Source organism: Galeopterus variegatus, unplaced genomic scaffold (genome assembly GCF_000696425.1).
Source record: "Galeopterus variegatus unplaced genomic scaffold, G_variegatus-3.0.2 Scaffold974, whole genome shotgun sequence".
Taxonomy (NCBI): Eukaryota; Metazoa; Chordata; class Mammalia; order Dermoptera; family Cynocephalidae; genus Galeopterus; species Galeopterus variegatus.
Genome location: NW_007727085.1, coordinates 345,574 through 359,406, shown reverse-complemented (window position 1 = coordinate 359,406; position 13,833 = coordinate 345,574). Strand labels below are relative to the sequence as shown.

At 49.3% G+C, this 13,833-nt stretch overlaps 2 long non-coding RNA genes across 2 annotated transcripts; both read right to left on the bottom strand.

Annotated features, from left to right (window-relative positions):
- Positions 1-1,132: 1,132 nt before the first annotated feature.
- On the bottom strand, positions 1,133-9,242 carry LOC103591486. Its single transcript, XR_550577.1, has 4 exons — positions 9,227-9,242; positions 4,930-5,180; positions 3,655-4,082; positions 1,133-2,397 (listed from the first exon to the last, which is right to left on the bottom strand). It is a non-coding gene; the product is annotated as an uncharacterized LOC103591486 (long non-coding RNA).
- Positions 9,243-10,496: 1,254 nt separating this feature from the next.
- Positions 10,497-13,771, bottom strand: LOC103591485. The gene is made up of 3 exons (XR_550576.1): positions 13,581-13,771; positions 13,238-13,412; positions 10,497-11,693 (listed from the first exon to the last, which is right to left on the bottom strand). It is a non-coding gene; the product is annotated as an uncharacterized LOC103591485 (long non-coding RNA).
- Between the last annotated feature and the right edge of the window lie 62 nt (positions 13,772-13,833).

Below are 13,833 nucleotides of genomic sequence, written 5' to 3'. Positions count from 1 at the left end.
CTTTCAAAGTTTGGGCATGAACTTTTAAGCAGAACAAATAACTGAAACAGAATTTGGTGCCTGGAAATTGGGTGCTGTGGTGATTAAAAGCTGAAACATGTAGCATTGTCTGTGAGACTGAGCAGAAGCTGGGCCTCAAGGAGAATGTGCCATCTGGAAGGGCACCAAGACTCTTGGTGAAGCCTGAGAGTGAGATAAATTGCATTGGAAATGAGAAAAAAGCATGTGGGTTAGGTACTGGAGGATTGTGAGCCTCACTGTTGCTTCCCATCACATGGAAAATTGATCGGGTATCTCACCATCAGGGGTTTGCCAGAAGACACTTCTGGGAAGAATGTGTGAAATTTGCTATCTGATCTCCCCTTTCTGCCATTAAGAAAATATGAGAGGAGAGAGATGAACTAAAAGAAAATTCAATTTTTGAACAGAATTTAGAGAAAATATAAATGAGCCAGGGGGCCTATTGGTTAGCTCAGTTGGCTAGAGCATAGTGCTGATAACATCAAGGTTCAGGGTATGATCCCTGTACTGGCAAGCTACCAAAAAAACCAAACCATACCAAAACAAACAAACCAAAAACAAAACAAAGCCAAAAAAGGGGCTAGGACTTGCCGGGTTTGAAATAAAACTATTTTTCAAGACCAGCTCCCCCTCTGTCCCCTCAGAAAAGTTTTCAAAGTAAGAAACGGCTTTGTGGCAAGGACCCACCCCAGTGTTTTGCAAAACAATATAAAACATCAAAAATATTTTCAGTCTTCTAAGGATCTTAGGGTGTGAATGAGAGACAGTGCCTGGTAAACGATCAGGCTTCTGAGGACATTATTTCATCACAGCCTTGGAGAGAAGGGGAGGCCAGAGAACAAACGGTTTGCCTCAGATTGTGTGGGGGTAGGTTTCATCTAATGGATTTCAGTACACAGGAAGCAGCTTTATGAAGAAATGATTACACTAAAACATTTCTTGTATCAAAAGTTAAGAGTCAGAAAAAATAATGAGATCAACTTTGGATCCCCAACTTCCTATAAGCAAGAAATAGGCAAACAACATCTCTTGCCTTTACATACATAAACTTTGTGAAAAGTATGCATCTTGAAACCAAACATTTTTGGTCAATTATGTATAGAAAACAATGTACATAATATATATTTATTGTAGTACACTTTTCCAGTAGTGGTTCCCAATGAAACACCTTTCTGTGTCCATGTGTTCATGAATTTCCCTCCCCAAATGACCATGGGCTTTGCAGGTGCACTTACTTTGTCTAATGGGACACCAGTAAATGAAACACAAACATAGTTCTGTAAAGTATTTGCCCAAACAAAGTTTCCCTTCTTGGAATACTATCATCTTGGGAAGAAGCTTGGTACTTGCCTGTTGGATTCACAGGGACCAACCAAGAGTCAGCACAAACCACCAGACATGTGAGTGAAGTCCTCTTCCAGGAACCAGCCTCAGTCAAGGCACCAGAAGACTACAACCTCAGTTGTGCTCCCAGGTGACACCAGCATAGGTACTGCCCAAGAAGCCCAACCCAAAATCATAAACAAATAAAATGGTTGTTTTTAAAACCAGGAAGTTTTGGCTGATTTGTTATACATCAAATGCTGGTAGCTCTAATTTCCCAGAATTCAGTATGTTTTTAACATATTGGTGAGTAGGAGAAAGAATTAACTACATGCCGATTACAATTAGTGGAGCTTCACACACAGAGGTTTTCATAAGCATGATAAACGTCACCAAGATGGACGTCAGTGAGGTGCTGGCACTAAGGCGGGTCACGGGAGTCACACAAACTGTCCTGAGATCATTGAGACTATGTTTTAAATGTCTCTTACTTATACATGAGCATGGTATTATTTTATTTATAGTTTAAGAAAGTAAGTAGGAGTAACAATGTGATTCAGTCTAGTTTTCTCATTTTAAATAGTGGAAATAAGCTTCTAGTAATTTGCTGTAGTATTTATGGTTTTCAAGAACAGATTACTGACATTAAGTGAGAAAAAACTTGTACTATTAACCCCATGAGCTCATACAATCCACAGAAAGCACTGGGGAAAAATAGTAATGTTCAAGGCAAAGTTTTGTAAAACAACGTTTGTTCTAAGTTGACTGCACTTTCTAAAATTGATCTCAAAAACAGACATGAGTTTTGACTTAATTGTATAAAAGCAGAAAACACTAGTCAAAAAGTCAGGATGCCTGACATCTACAAATCACGTGACCTTGGGCAACTCACTCCCCCAACTGTTTGTTTATTTGTTAATGTTTCTTACACAGCAGAAAGACCCTGGCAGACCCTTCCTGAACAGCCAGGAAGAACTATCAGGATACAGGAAGCATCAGCACATCTCCAGATACAAAATGTGGTGCCAGACTAGGTTTGAGAGAGCTCCAATTCTGGAAAAAATGAGCGTAGAGTGAAGTAATGGGAGTGTGCTAGGGAGCACTGTAGTCAGGTCTTCTCAGCTGTGACATGTTATTCCTCCATCCCAGACCACACCCTGAAGACCCCTCCCATGAGTCACATTTTCTAAGCCCTTGTCTATCCCTCAACCAACTCACATCTCCCTTCTAAAAGCTAGTCCGAATGTTCCACTATCACCCCATCTCTGGCAGCTTCTGGAGAAGGCAGTCACACTCAAGTCCTGCTCACTCTAGGCAGTAGGCTATTGTTGCTTGGGCCATGTGAAGATAAGATCTTCATCTTTCTGCAGTTCTTCATCTGTTCTGAAGGGCTAGTGAGAGGGCTCAGCTCAGAGAGGTTCTCTCAGGTGGGATTCCTGTCCACAGAGTACCTACCCCTTCACACTGCATAAGAACTACTCTGTTCCAAAGCAAATGGGACCGTCATCCAGGACCCCAGTCTCTTTCATAGAACACACTGTCCCTGGAAACAAGGCCTTCATACATTTTTGAAATGTCAAATCAGGGGTGCTAAGTGTGCTATAAATTAAAGGAGGAAAACAGAAACTTCAGTGCTGGAGAGAAACCGACACCCCACGGATACAGCTGTCACATGGCAACTCTCAGTCTGCACGCACAGCACAGTTACCTCTCTGGGAATTTGGGGCATTTCCTAGTATTCCTAATATGCTCATGTTACAGATGGGTAAACTGAGTCTCGCATAGATTACTAACAGGCTCCTTTATGGCAGAGCTGAAATGTGACCTCATGGCACTCCTCTGTCCTCTTCGCCGTCTTGGACTTGACCACCTGTTCGTGAAGATTCTGGAACCAGCTTTTGTAGCACATACCTGGCCTAGCAGTGCACCTTCTTCTGACAAAGCATTTATTGGAAGCATAGCCTGAGTTGCCCCTTCCCCAGCCCTGACCTGTGGATCCAGGCTAATGTCACTGCACCATCCCACTAAGTTCCCACTATCCTTTCCAGAAGCCACCAATACTTGATGCCCCCATCATCACCTCTAAGCTTCAATACCTCCTCCACACCCCACTGTGCCCAGGACCGAGCTCTGGTCCTTCTGCCCCTTCTGCCCCTTCCTTAGTCCACCCTCATCCCACCCCGTCCCCAGCCCCCAGGGTTTGGGGAGGGCACGGCTCATCACCACCCCAGGCTCAGCGGGAGGATGGTGCCGAGGCACAGCGGGAAGAGCTGGGCACAGGCCCGGGCACAGGCCACAGCAGCTGCTCACCTGAGACACGGTGGGAGGCTGTGGGACATGAGACGTGGTGGCGGGGAGAGGACCACAGATGCCTGATGCCACGTGGAGCTGGTCACAGGCACGTCCAGTGTTTGGGCGCCGGCTTGGAGTGAGCCCCAGAGAACAGGGCCACAGAGATGCCGTCGCTGCTGGAGAGGGACAGCCGGGGCCGCTCCTCCCCGGGCTGTCCCCACAGATCCAGCACCGCTGCAGGTGGAGGGCGGTGCGGGCTCAGCACCACCTTCCTTAGGACTGAAGGAGCCCAGAGGCCTTCCTGACAGAGGTGGCCCGGCTGCCCGCGGAGGAAGCTGCTTTTCCCATTAGGAATTGTGATCAGCCTGAGAGAACCTGCCTTAGCATGGCTGCAGGGTCGTCCCTTGGGAAGGCCAGCGCTCATGATGACTGCAGGGTGCTGGCTGCTGTGAGGGACACAGATGGCTGAGGTCACCCAGCTCTTCACCTTGTGTGCCCCTCGTCCCTGATGGCTCCTCTTCGCCTGCCGTCTCACCACCTCGCTCCTGCCTCAGATGCCCCTGGACGGGCGCCTCCTCCCCACCCCACTTCTCCAGGGAAGGCAGAGCTGTGCCATCCCTGGGGCTGGTTTAATAGGCTCCTGTGTTTAGTGCCCATTAGCGGGGTTGTGGGGATGGACCCAGGGGGAGGGTGGAGAAAGGGTGGGCCTCGTGGCGGGGCCTGCAGCCTGGCATCCACTAGGCAGAGCTGAGTTCACTGGTGTCAGTGGAAAAGGGAAGGAAGCCCACAATTAAGTGACCAGGATGATGCCAAGGATGCCTTAGCGCTCCCACCTTGGCCAGAGGCCAAACCCCAGGAAGGTGCATGAAGGGACTGCCACCCATACGGGTCATCTCTGCCCTCACAAGCTACACCAAAGCCATCTCATTTGCTTGTGATTCTGTGGTCAGCAATTTGGGTGAGGCTCAGCTTGGGTCCCTCAAGGGGCTGTGTCATCTGGCAGCTCCACCAGGGCTGGGGTCTAAGGTGGCCCCGTTCACATCATTCCAGAGCCTCTCAACATCTCAATTGGAGCATCAGTGAGGGTGGGGTGCAGAGATGTTGCTCCCGCCACTCCTGACACAGCTTCGTGTCACTACACAGGGACTCTGCCGCAGAGGATGTGTTCACCTGCCCATGTACTTCCTGTTTGACTGACTGAATGCCATCTGGGACACCCTGAACATGGACGATGACCACTCTGTCCCCGCGGGGCCCTGCTGATGGGGTGAGGTGGGAGTTGTGGCTGCTCACCAGGCTGTCATGCCAAGGTCATCAGGAAAAGAGAGGCCCCGGGCTGTGGTGTCGGAACTGGGGTGCATGTCCTGGTGTCCCATGTGAGTGAGGGTCCACTCCACTCAAAGGCCTGGGGGCTGCTGGGCTCCATCAGCCGCTCAGAAGCAGTGACACCCACAGCAGCCCCACCAGGCAGGAAGCAGGAGCTCTGGCAGCTGGGTGTCCTTCCATGCTGCCACCTTCCACCCCTTCTGCTTGCCTGTCCACACCTGCAGGAGGAAGAAGTGCTTCTTGATTCCTCTGGGGCAGGAGGAGGCCCGGTGGCACTGCCACAGTGGCCTGTGCTGTGACGTGACCTCCCCTGACTGCCTCTGCCTCCTCCTGCAGTGCTGTGCAGGCCACACAGCCACCCAGAGGCCACGCAGGAGGCCGCAGTATCTGTGCCGGGTGGGTGGCAGCGGCCAATGCACAGCCTGGGGAGGCGGGCGCCCCACCCAAGACAAGCCTGAGGCCACTGGGGCCCCTGCTGGCAGCAGCCCGTCCCCAGCAGGATAGCAGAGCTGCCCTCCTGACTGTCCCTCTGGGAGACATGGTGTGGGAAGGGGTTTCACGCAGCATTGCTGAGGTCCGGGCCCCTCTGTGTCACTCCCTGCCACGTTCCTGCCATGGGCTCATATGCTTGGGGTTAGCTGTGGACTGTGGGACCCCAGCTCAGCGCCCTCTTCCCTGCTGAGCTGGCACTGTCAGGAGGCGACAGAGGGCTGGGGCCCATGGCATATCCCACATCCGCACCCCAGGGCACTGGGCCCAGCGCAGGAGGCCTTGGTTGGTGACCACAGAGATGGTGGGGATCGGGGCAGTGCTGGCTGTGAGCTCCTGTGGCACCGTGTCCCTTTAGCACCTGCCAGAGAATGGGGCACTCTAAAAGGAGCGCCCAGAAAGCAGCCTCCCTGCTTCAGGGCCCCCCAGAAATAAAACTGGTCCTTACCCCTGTGACCTGAGACATGTCCCCTGCTGGGCCTCATGGCCTCAGCGTCCCCAGGGACAGCTCCTCTGCTTGGCATCTGATGGCGATTTGGAGACCCATGGACAATTCCTGATTCCCTGTTCTCAGGTAAGGCCCAGCAAGGATTGGGACTCTGGATCCACTGAGAGGGTGCCCAGGTGGGAGCATGTTGGTCCATGTGCCCTGCAGCAACCCTGCCAGGGACCAGAAGCTGGGTGGTGGTGTCAAAACTTGTTTTTTTAGACCCTCTCAGCATTCCCTCAGGTGAAGGCCAGGACATCTGAGTTCACAGGGTCCAGTCTGCCTGCTTCTGGAGGCTCCTCTGTGTGGCCCAGCCCCGTCCCCTCATCACATGCTCACATGCACCCTCCCCAGCCCTCCTGCCCATCTGGCTCTGCCTCCACATTCCCTGGGGCTGCAGCGAGGCAAGGAGGAGGTGGGCACAGTGCTGCAGGCCCATGTTGGGCATTTTGAGCTGGAGTAGGTCACCTGCATCTGGAGGCAGGGGAGATGGGGACAGAGAGACACCTTCCAGGTCCTGGGCCAGCCAACACCCAGGACAGAGAGTTGGTGCTGTGGGTGGTGGGTGGGTGGCACAGTCGAAGGTCTGGGCTCTCCTTCCCCACAGCCCCACATGACAACCATTGTGGGGGCTGTGCCTGCCCCACCCAACCACTGTCCAGCCCCCCACCCTAGCCTTTGGGCTGTCCTAGCAGTGGCAGGGCTGGCCACCAGCCGGGGGCTGGCAGATAACCTCTGTCAAGGGAGCATTCCATCAGTGGCCACCTCTCCCCATCATCAGGGTAGCCTGCCATGCTCCTGTCTGTCTCCTGGGCAAGGAGGGTTGGTGCCTGCCCTGTTCCTTCACTGGCTGCACACAGTGGGTGCCTTGTCACTCTCTGAGAAAGAAAACAAGCAGAGTCCATCCCTGTCCACCTTTCACAGGGACCCAGAGGCATCTTAACCTGCAGTTGATGCACCAATGTGTTCCCCATTTTGTAGATTCTCATCTTTCCACTGAGGAGATTCTCAGGACTGGTGGCTGTAGCCACCCCAGCATCATATGAAGCTGGGCACAAAGGACTGAGGTGCATGGCTGATGTGAGAGGAGGAGGCTCACCATGTCCCTGTCCTGAGCCCCACATCGTCATGGGTGGGGACTGATACTGGCAGGGCCTGGCTCTCCTTCCCAGGGCATCTGTGACCCCATTCTTAGGTCTATGACTCCTTCCTTCCTGTAAGGGGAGCCCCAGTCCTTGGCCCTCCAGTGGGAATGACAAGGTGTGTAGGGCCAGGGTATTGTCAGGACCCTCAATCATGACCCAGAGTCCACTCACATTTCCAGCTGGTCCTGGTGTTGGAGTGAGCAGGACTGAAGCCATGTTGGGAATTAAAACTGCCCGGACTGCCAGGGGTAGGAGATTTTTTAAAAGGACAGTTATTTTTTCTTTCTCTCTCCACTCTTTCTTCTCATCCCCTGACTTTCTTATCTTACTTGTCAAAGAAGAGAACAAGACTAAGAAGCTAATCAGTACTTTGCAAAGCTAACAGTTCTTTCATTGACGCTTGTAGAGTTTTGAAAAATGATCAAGGCCAAATGACTGGAAGCTGACCTTGGGCACCAGCCAAGTCAATTAGAGCTCTGTGAAGTGAAACTGTGCAAAAGACTGCAGAAAAGACAGTTCTACACTGGAGCAAATCAAAATCTTGCAGAGTCCCGAGATAACAGTGAAGGTGAGAACAGAAACCAGAAGAAGCCTTGTTGAGACTTCCTGACTCATAGACTGGGACTCCTCGTAGCTCAGGTACCCTTCTCTCCTGCTTTTCACCTCCCATGTTCCATTCCCTCAAGCCACTGTTTAGGAACCCCTCAGTAAATCTAAATCTTTCAGATGGGGTAGCCTACCATCTCCTTCAGCTGAATACATCTGCTTTTCTAACACCAACCATTTGACTTCTGAGGGTTTTTTTCTCCTCCAGGGACTGGGCAGGTGGACCTGAGTTCAGTAACACTGAGGTCAGCCATCCCTGTCACAACAGGGGAGGCTGCATCCAAATCTACAGAGGGTGGCACATCTGTGGTCTGGACAAGACCTGCTATGACCCCTACTGGGACTGGCTGACTCCCAACTACGGGGGAAGCCCAGGAGGACAGGAATTTGGTCTGTTCTGTTTGATGGGTTATGCTAAGTGCCTACAAAACTGATTGTACATGGCAGACACTTCATATAAGCTTGTTGAATGAATGAACTGCAACCAGCACCTCCCCAGATACCTAGGTGGACATGGGCCCCTCTGCCTGCCCCCAGGGACCTCTAGATGGAAACCCAAACCTCTTACAAAAACCTCTTACAAATGAAAACTTACAAATGAAAAACCCATGCTAACCAAACCCAGGGGCCAGTGAGAGCTGAGGCAGGGGCTGCTTCATGGGGGAAAGGAAAATAGTTAACATGAGCAAACTTCCAGTCCTTTCTTCAGGGGCAGACGCTGGGTAGGCACTTTCCATGGCTCATTCCATCTGGTCCCTGCAATGACCCTCTTGGTCTAGTCCTTTTGGCACCAACTCTTCAGAGGTGCAAACAGCTCAAGTGCAGTGACATTCTTAAGCCACAGCTAGTTGGAGCTGGGTCACCTCTGTGCCATAGAGAAGCGGTGCTCACCCTCCCAGCAGCAGGTCCAGCACCCGGTGGGTGGAAGTGAGGGCTCAGCAGGAGCACAGGAAGGTGGGGGCATGGGAGGTGTCACTGCCCAGGTGGCTGTACTTGATGCTCCAGCAGCTTCTCTAGCATGTCTGCCTGGACCATCCCCACACAGCAGGCTCCCCTCTCTGGGGTGGGACAAGGTGGGGTTACACGGTCAGGGCAGCTTGGATGCCCAACCTCCTCCATGGGAACAGAGTCACTGACCCCATGTCATAGAAGGCACCGAGGATCCAAGAGGTCTTGATGTGAGCTGACTTGTCACAGGGCTGAGATGTGGCCAGCTGCGAGCTGGAAGAGTAATAGAACCACACTTTTGTCACTTCGCGTGATGTTCAGCTAATGCCAGAACACTGGCACGAGTTGCAGTGAGGAAAATTAAGCTTTAATTACAAGGCCAAGTAATGGAGTCCAGGTGGCTAAAGCTCAGAAACATCCTGATCTCTAAGAACGTGTACAGGCAGGGTGTTTTAAAGAAAGTGTTGGGGTTGGGGGAAGGGGCTGCGTTAGTTACCAGTTGACTGTTCTGAGTGGCAGTATCTCTGAGCACAAAGAAACAGGATCTCCATGAACAATGACACAACTTTTAGTTTCCTTTATCACTTACCAGGCTCCTATCAGTCTGGGTTCTTGACAGTTCACCGCCTCCGCAAATTGTGAGGGCTGGGAATGTTCTGGATTTTGTCCTATAAAGACATCTTGAGGATGTGTATAAAGATACTGTTTCCTGGGGCCGGCCCGGTGGCGCACTGGAGAGTGCGCCACTTGGGAGTGTGGCGGCGCTCCCGCCGAGGGTTCGGATCCCATGTGGAGACCGGTTCCCGCTCACTGGCTGAGCGCAGTGCGGGCGCAGCACCGAGGGTTGCGATCCCGTTACCAGTCAGTAAAAAAGACAAAAAAAGGAAAAAAAAGGAAAAAAAAAAAAAAAAAAGATACTGTCTCCTGCCCCTGGAGCTTAGCAGCTCTGTTTTATGGTCCTCCTCATCACTTAGGTTACATCCCGTCCTGCCCAGCTGTCTTCTTTGTACTCCCTTACTCATTTGCTAGTTGTAAATCCTAACTCCTTAATTACAGAGTCTGTTCCCAGATCCTAAGTCACATCAGCTTGAGGGACCAAGGCCACAGCTCACTTTCATTAAACTTTTGGGAGGGATTCACCCAAATGGGGTGTCCACTCAGTTATAGAACCCAGGATAACTTGACCACAAGACTGTCTTCAATAATTGTTCAACAATGACAAAAATGAAAATGGTAATAATTACAACAATGATGATTATAACAATGGCAATGACCATGTTGGTGATAATAACAGGAATAAAAGTAAACCCAAGGAGGTGGCAGAGGAGTACAGACCTCCCCAAGTGAACGAGCAGGTGCTCATGTTGGGACCAGGGATGCTCTGCGGCGAGAGCAGAGAGAATGCAGCATGAACGGGTTCTGTGAAGGTGAAGGACGAAAGGTAGGTGGGAAAGAACTCAGAAGAGGAGGGTGGGGGCCAACAGGAGACTCGTGTGTGGAAAACTTTGGGTGAGCCTTGGGAAAAGAGGAAACCGATGCCACTCCCAGAGCCCAACACCACCTAGGTAGAGTGAGGGTTAGGGTTGGTGGTGATGTTGAGGTTTGGGTTTGGGTTGAATTAGGGATAGGGGTTGGAGATAGGATTAGGGAGTTGGGTTAGGATTTGAGGTTATGGTTGGTTTTAGGGAGTAGGGTTAGGATTAGCGGTTATGGGTTAGGTAGGTTGGGGTTAGAGATTAATGTTACAATTGGGGTAGGGTTAAGTGCTAGGGGTAATGTTAGTGGCTAAGGATAGGCTTGCTGTTGGGGTTAGATTAGAGGTTAGGGTTAAGGCTTATTATTAGAGTTCAAGGTTTAGATTTAGGGTTAGTGTAAGGTTAGGGTTAGGTTGCAGTTTAGGTGAAAGAGTTGGGTTTAGGAGTTAGAGTTGGGATTGGAATAAAGTGGTAGGGTTTAGGGACAGGTAATATGTATAACATGTTAGGAGTTAAGGATTATGGTAATAGGGTTTGTTTATGGTTTATGGCTTAGGCTCAGTGGATAAAGTTGAGGATAATGGTGTTTAGGGACAGGGTTGGGGGTTAAATATTAGGTGTTAGAGGTTAGGGTTAAGAATTAATATAAGGGGCTGGCTAGTTAGCTTAGTTGGTTACACTATTTTGCTGATAACACCAAGGTCCAGGGTCTGATCCTTGTACTGGCCAGCTGACAAGGAAAAAAAGAAAAAAAAGAATTAGATGCGAGGCCAATTGGAAGTTGGTATCATCCCAACCTCCAATGACAGCGGCCAAAATGAGAAATTTATGGATGGAAAGAAAGCTCTTCAGGGCAGAATTGGTGACTATACAGGTGTGGGCAGTGAGCATAAAGGAGATGTTGGAGATAAAATCTGGACAACTGTCTCCACTGAGTGATTAGATGCTGGTCTTGCTGGCTGAAGAAGGGGATACTAACAAGGTCAGATTCAGGTAAAGAGCTTGAGGGCCAGTTCAGTCACACTGAGGTACAGGTATCCTCAGAGCACAGATTCCCATTCTAAAAAGAGCAAATTAGACAGGCTCTGTTCTTGGACCCAAGGGCATGTTTAATTCATGGTGAGAGGCATGCAGGACCTCTGCACCCCACCATACCTGATGTAATCACTATCCAGTGAAGCCCAGCCTGAGCACATCCATGCTGTAGGTGGAAACTGCACTTCCCAACTGGCCACCATTGTCCTGCATGTCCTGGACTGAAGTCTTCTGGGGCACCAGAACCTTCCAGTGTAGAAGGGCCTGGCGGTTGAAGTGACCAGTGTGGAGTTGTATAAGTAGGCGAGGAGAGATGCTTAGGGGGAAGCCCCTATTTATGTGAACCAAGATGGTCCTTTTGAAGACACAGGGTATGACTCTGAGTCAAGGGCACTTGGTCTCAGGGAAGCCAGAGAGAGTAGATTCCGAAGGGTAGGGCCACCAATCTTCCCAGGAGGCAGTCCTGCCAGATGGAACTGTCCACCCCCATCCAAGATCTTGTTAGACCAGGATATCATAAACTTCTCAGAACACAGACAGTTTACACTAAAAAACAAAAACAAAAAACAAAACAAAACAAACCCCAGGAGACATTTGTCTAGTGAGAAACTCAGCAGCAACCATTAGGTGGGAGGTAGGGAAGTGTGGTGATCTGGGTTTACAAGACTTCTGCTTGAGAAAGGAGTGCCACCTCCAGCAGAGGGGTCACAAGAAAAGTGCTTGTCTGAGTCCAGGATATGACCTGCCCAGCCTGAGGTGCCTGGCAGATATCTGAGTGGACGGGCATAATTATAACCTATCTAAATATTAGTAATGACACACACACCATCCTGACTACTGTATGGGCTAATTTCTGTTCTCTTCTCCCCCCAAAATAATTATTTTGCAAATCTTAAACCCAGGAACTTCAAAAGGTGACTGAATTTTGAGATAGGGTCTTTAAAGAGGTGGTTAGGTTAAAATGAGTCTGGCCCTAAAACAATCTGACTATTGTCCTTACAACAAGAAGGGATTAGGACATATGTAGACACACCAGGGGTAATTGTGCACAGAGGATGTCCATGTGAAGAGGAAGAGAGAAGGCAACAACTTCCAGCCAAGGAGAGAGCCTTAGAGAAAACCAATCCTGTCAGCACCTTGATCTTCAACATCCAGCCTCCAGAACTATGAGAAAATACATTTCTGTTGTTTAAGCTGCCCAGTCTGTGGGGTTTTGTATGGCAGCCCAAGCGAACCCATACAGGTAGCCCAACATGAAATCTAAAGTACTGTGATGGGCTGTCTCTATTCATACCAACAGGAGACTTGCTATACTCCATTTAGTGAGGAGGTGCTATTATTCATAGCTTCTGCCTAAGTTAGTGATAAGTTTCCATTATGAGTTAAATTGTGTTCGCCCTTCCCCCAAATTTATATGTTAAAGTCCTAAACCACACTACTACAGAATGTGATGTTATTTTGCAATACTGCCATTGCAGTTGTGATTATTTAATCCCGTATGACTGATGTCCTTATAAAAAGGGGGAATTTGTGCACAGACCACACAGGGAGAACATTATGGGAAGATGAAGGCAAACATCATGGTGATGAAGGCAAACATCATGGTGATGATTCTACAAGCCAAGGGATGTCAAAGATTGTCAGTACACTGCCAGAAGCTAGAGGAGAGACATGAACCAGATTCTCTAGGGTCAGAATGATCGATGTGACCTCCTTTTTGTACTCCCATCTGAATCTTAATTACCAGCCTTGCCGATTTATAGAATTAAAACTTCTGCATACAGACAAGACTCAAAATATGAATCCTAAAGTGCATGAGGTGTTAATCTGAAACACATTGTATCAGCTGCCCGTGCTGCAAAGGAAGTGGTATCTAGTAAGAATATAGGGAGGCCCAGGAGAAAAGGGGGTGTTCACAACATGGGACAGAAACCAAGGCCTCTTGTTAGCTGGGTTACTATGAGTCTGGTTAGTATTAGTCTGTTTCAGGTGGCAAATACATGGCTCATTGTCCTACACTGGCTGTAGGATTAAAATTTAGAATTTAATAGGGTCATGTCAATAGATTGTAATAATAACCAACTCTTTACCTGGGAGAGAGGGACAAACCTTTTCCAACTGTGTAGTACAATCCATTGAAGACAGACAAATCAGTTTATTGGATGAGAACATTTTCTAATGGCTTGGAAGAGACTACCATATTAATTTCTCATCTGTTTAACCACTTAAAAATAGATGCATGACTTTTCATCCTCTAAAATGCATCTGCAAAAATAAACACGGGTTCTATAATAGCAATACCTATATGACAACTAGAAAAATAAAATCACTTATTAATATCATGCTGTAATTAGCCCACATTCGAATTTCACCGTTATTCTCACAATGCCCCAGGTTGTCAAACCAGGATTTAGTAAAGAATCAGAATTCTACCTCGTAATAACGTGGAAACAGACCAGTCTTGATCCATCAGGTCCTGTTCTCCTGGTAGCAAGAATCCCTGATGAGAAAATAAACAAAATCTTCTCCTTCGGTCCCTAAAGGATGATGGCAGAGGCTTGTTAGAAATGTCGTCTCGCCCTCCAGCGATGTCACCAGCACAGGAGTACTAAACAGCTATTACAAGTTCCCACTGTACTTGTGGGGCTCGAACGCTCTGCCGTCTGGGAAATGTAGTTTCGCCCTG